General features: G+C 42.2%; 1 pseudogene; it reads left to right on the forward strand.

Moving 5' to 3' along the window:
* Positions 1-4420: 4420 nt before the first annotated feature.
* LOC142435036 (RNA transcription, translation and transport factor protein pseudogene) lies at positions 4421-5137 on the forward strand (annotated as a pseudogene).
* Positions 5138-5562: the final 425 nt, after the last annotated feature.

The following is a 5562-nucleotide window of genomic DNA, read 5'->3' on the forward strand; positions in this document are numbered from 1 at the left end:
GCTTCTACCCCTGCAGCTTCCCTGCCTGGTGTGGGGCGGGGTATCACTAGGGCACAAGGAAGGGGCACCTTCTTGTTTAGGAAGGAAACTGCTCAGAGATCCCAGAAAGGCTCACTGCCAACTCACAGAGACCCTATAGGACAGAGTAGAACTGACTCCATGAGTTTGCTAACTCTTTACATGAGCAGAAAGCCACATCTTTCCCCCAAGGAGCGTCTGATGGCCGTGAACTGCTGACCCGTGATTTGGGTAAACCACTAGCCACCAGGGCTCCTTGTTCAGAGTTTCTAAAATCTCCGATTCACATTGCTTTGAACAAGTTACTGGTCTGGCAAAATGCTATCATATGATCTCCACCTTCATTTCTATCACCAAGTCCAGATTTCCAACTACAGTTCCTTCTCATTTGTTTTCAATTTCTACATTCCAGTCAGCAATAGTGATCATATTTTCAGAGCGTATACCTTGTTGCAACCACACAAAAGGCCATTATACACGTGGACTTCTCCGGGTGGCATACTCAAATATCAAATTCACTGCACCTGTAGGAAGACACGATGGAGATAGCTCAATCTCAGTGGTTAACAGCAGGCCAGGGGCTGACTGCGGTACAGACCATCAATTGCTCATATGTAATTTCAGGTTGAGGCTGAAGACAATTAGGACAAGTCCATGAGAGCCAACATACACCCTTGAGTCTATCCCACCTGAATTTTGAGAACATCTCAAGAACGGATTTGACGCACTGAACACTAATGACAGAAGACCCGAAGAGCTAAGGGAAGACATCTAGAACATCGTTCATGCAGAAAGCCAAGGTCGTTAAAAAGGCAGGAAAAGTGGACACCCGGAAAGACTCTGGAACTTGCTCTTAATCACAGAGTAGCCAAAGGAAATGAAAGAAATGATGAAGTAAAGAAGCTGAAAACATAATTTCAAAGGGAAACTTACATAATTACAAAGGGCAATATTACAGTGGAATGGAGCTAGAAACATACGTTCTGTACAGCTTGATCTGAAAGAACTCAAAAAATAATTCAAGCCTCAAGTAGTAAACTGGAATAATTCTATGGGCAAAATATTGAGTGACGTGGGAAGCATCAAGAGCCAGTTGTATAACCAGAACAAGGGAATATTGCATGGTTTAAAATCAGGAAAGATGGTAAACAAGTGGCCATCTAGACCAGAAGCAACAAAGTCCACATGGAAGAAGCACAGCAGCCTGTGTGAACACGAGATGTCGAAGGGATCATGTATCAGGCATCAAGGAACAAAAAATCAAATCGTTGTGAATGAGGGGGTGTGGGGGTTGGGACCCAAGACCCATCCGGATGTAGGCAACCAGACATCCCTTTACAGAAGGGTCCTTGGGGAAGAGATGAGCCAGTCGGGGTGCACTGTAGCAACGATGAAACACAACTTTCCTCTAGTTCTTAAATGCTTCCTCCCCTACCCCACACCCATTATTACGTTCCAGTTCTAGCTTACAAATCCAGCTAGACCAGAGGATGTACACTGGTACAGACAGGAACTGGAAACACAGGGAATCCAGGACAGATGATCCCTTCAGGACCAGTGCTGAGAGTGGTGATACCGGGAGCGTGGAGGGAGGGTCAGGTGGAAAGGGGAAACGGATTACTGAGATCTACATATAACCTCCTCCGTGGGGCATGGACAACAGAAAAGTGGGCGAAGGGAGTCATCGCACAGTGTAAGATAGGACAAAATAATAATAATTTATAAATGATTAAGGGTTCATGACGGCGAGGGGAATAGGAACTGATACCAAGAGCTCAAGTAGAAAGCAAATGGGTTGAGAATGATGATGGTAACAAGTGTAGAAATATGTTTGACACAATGGATGTATGTATGGACTGTGATCAGAGTTGTATGAGCCCCCAATAAAATGATTGATAAACTAAAATCAGGAAAGGTATGTATCAGGGTTGAATGCTTTCACCAAACTTATTCCGTCTCTGTGGGGAGCAAGTCATCAGAGAAACCGGATTTGTGTGAAGAAGGTAGGAAAGCAGAAAAATGGGCATACGAAGCGACTCTGAAAGTTGGTCTTAATCATAGAGTGGCTAAAGCAAAAGGAATAAATGATGGAGTGAAACAGTTGAATACATAATTTCAAAGGGCAGCTTGAGAATATAAAGTCAAATATTACAGTGGAATGGAGTTAAAATACCAAAAAGGAAAAATATGTTCAGTACAACTTTAGCTGAAAGAAGCGAAGAAAAAATTTAAATCTCAACGTCAAAACTTGAACGATTCTATGGACAATATGTTGAGTGATGTAGGATGCATCAAGAGGCAGTTGTATAAACAGAAAAAGGGAATATGGCATGGTTTAAAATCAGGAAAGATATGTATCAGGGTTGAATGCTTTCACCATACTTATTTGATTTCTATGAGGAGCAAATCATTAGAAAAACTGGATTTGTGTGAAGAAGAATGTGGCATCAGAGTTGGAGGAAAGCTTCTTAAAACGTGCAACATGAAATGATATAATGTGCTTGCTCACAGTGAAGAAAACTTGAAGTATTTGCTGGTGAAAATCAAGGACTCCAGTGTACATTGTGGATTACAACTCAGCGTAAAGAAGACCAAAATTCTCACAACTGGACCCATAGGTAACCTAAAGGTAAATCGAGAAAAGGTCGTAGTTGACAAGCATCTTGTCTAGCTTAGATCTGCAGTCAATGCACATTGAATGGGCAAGCAAGATCAATGACAAATTCAAGAGCTCTCCCAGCTGGGTGCAGTGCAGTCATAATTGTCCTAGGCCAGTGGTTTTCAACCTCCCTAATGCTGCCACCATTTAATATAGTTCCTCACATTGTGGTGACGCCCAGTAATAAAATTATTTTCATTGCTACTTCATAACTGTAATTTTGCTACCCTTATGAATTCGGCGACCCCTGTGAAAGGGTCATTCGACCCCCAAAGGGGTCGCAACCCACAGGTTGAGAATGGCTGCCCTAGGTGAAGAGGGGGAGGCTGGCAGAGTCCCATGAGACAAAAGAGAAGAGAAAACAAACACAGAAACAGCCCCCTGAGACTTTGGGGGGAATGCGAGAAGAAAAAAGTAAAGATAGAGCTAATCCCTGATTGCCTGACTGTGAGACTAGGGGTTTAAACCCTGCCCAGATTTGGGGCTGGCCAAAGGAGCCCGGATCTGGCCGAGTTAAGGTTATGCCCTAGCCTGCCTCCACTGTGGTAAGCCAAAAGCCCACAGCTCCTCAAAACCTAGTGGATCTGTGCCTACTATGATGCTCCTCCTGTGACTGAGCAGTGTGGAATTTTCCTCTCAGTGAGTCTCTTGCGCTGATTTCTATGGAGTCCCTCTGATATGTGTTACTCAGTTGCCTTCTTCCCAAGTATTTACTTTCTTTTCAATTGATATTTTTATGTTTTATTTTGTTATTCTTTTTGAAAATTAATTAATTTATTTTTGTGTTCCTTTTTATTATGAGTTGGAGTTAATACATACATCTTACCATTCCATATTTCAGTCAGGTCAAGTAGAATTGTACAATTGCTACCCCTATCAGTGTCCAAACATTCTTTTTCTATATGGTCTCCCTTTTACCCCCCATCACCACTGTACCCCCCTCCTCCTGAACCCCTTCTTCTGCTTGCTGTCCCTATTGGTTCATCAATGCTGTTTCATATACCGGAAAAAGGAAAAACAGTTAAAACAGCTTCAAGAGGGTGACCTCCATTGACATAACACCTCTGAGTTATACTCTCATATGAACAAACAAAGACCAAACAAAGCAACGCAAACCAAAAATATAGAAAAGCCTGGAAACCAGATCAGATCCAGCCTGCATCACAGGGGGCAGCTACTGACAAAGTTTTAATTGTTCTAGTCAGATTTATGCCTATGATCTTCTATACTCCTCACCCTCAATTTTAGATAGGGGGATTTCTCCAGAGGCTTAATTTCTATGTAGTTCCACAAATTCTTCTTGGGCTCCCACTGTCATCCATTGCCTTCTGCACACTGGATTCTCACAAGTTAGGCTCTGATACTGATCCCTCTTTTAATTTTGGATTGTATACTTTGTTATTCTTGTTACTTTTTTGGTTGTTTGCTTTTTAATGTTTTTCTGTATATGCAATCCAGGCTAGGAAAATGATGGCAGGTGAGGGTGAGAGGGAAGTGGAACAACATTGATCGCAAGAAGGAAGAAAGTGCTGTAAAACTGGTTGTGGTGATGATTGTACAACTCTTCGTGATGCGATTAAACTATTCCATTCTGTGATATGTGAATTATATGCTGATAAAATTGTTGGGGGGGGGGAGATCTTAGAAAGGCTGTGTAAATATAAACAGTGTGTTTATTTGGAAACAACAGCAAAAGCCGTCTCCTGGCCTCAGTGCGGGGGACCGCTGCGGGAAGCCGGGACCATGTTTGGACACAAGTTGACTGTCCTCGACTACCACAACCCTGCTGGCTTCTACTGCAAAGATGAAACAGCAGTTAGAAATTTTATTGTGTTGTTTGAAGACCAGAAAATCACAAAGGACATGATTGAAGACAGAGGGAATTTAAGAAACATCCCCAGCAACGATTGGCCCAAGTTCTTAGAAAAGTATCTCAAAGATATTAACTGTCCTTTCAAGATCCAAGATAGACAAGAAGCGATTGACTGGCTTCTTGGCTTTGTTGTTAGATTCGAATACAGAGCTAATGCTGAAAATACAAGGACCCAGTTCCTGATAATGCAAAAAAAAAAAAAAATGCTGACAGTGCAGCTAAAAATGCAGAGCCACTGGTCAACTTGGGCGCAAATAACCCTGATTTGGAGCCTGGGGAAATGGCTTTGTCTAACATGGTTACTACCTGGTAATGCTAAATGAAATTTGACTTTTGGTTCAGGAGCACCTGAAGCAGGATGCAGTTGCTTAAGCTCATCAAACAAAAGAGGGCTTGTCTGTTGCTTTAGGCAAGCAGCATCTTAGCTTTGACACAGGAGATACAGTTCTTAATGAAGCCGTGCAGATTCTTTGATTGCTGCATATAGAGGAACACACAGAACTACAGACAAAAATCAATGCAGCCACTGTCACTTTTCAGTCAATTATTGCAAGATAGACCACAGACTGGGCAGAGTTGGAAGATGAACACTACAGCTTCTGCTCTACTGAGTACAGTTGGCGACCATTGTACACTTCTGGAATGTGTTTGGAAATCAAATGTCACATTTTGGAGGGACACATCACAGAAAATAGACTATGTTCTGGATACTTATCATTGTAGCTTTTTTTTTCTTTAATAGAGTTAGGGAAAGTGGGGAAAAAAACAACCAACAATAAATCCCTGCAAATTTCATATTCCTCAAACCTAAATATTGGTCTGAGTGGCTACAAAAAAGTAAAAAAACTTCAGTGCCAAACAAATTCAGAGAGAGAGAGAGCAAGAGAGAGAGCGAGCGAGCGAGCGAGCGATCGAATGACATTTCTCATTGGGTCAATGTGCTGCACCTGACCTCTTTTAAATATTAGAAAGCAAGGGTGTTTCCTTGAGGACTAAGGTTATCCCGACACCA

The sequence above is a fragment of the Tenrec ecaudatus genome, chromosome X (genome assembly GCF_050624435.1).
Source record: "Tenrec ecaudatus isolate mTenEca1 chromosome X, mTenEca1.hap1, whole genome shotgun sequence".
NCBI lineage: Eukaryota > Metazoa > Chordata > Mammalia > Afrosoricida > Tenrecidae > Tenrec > Tenrec ecaudatus.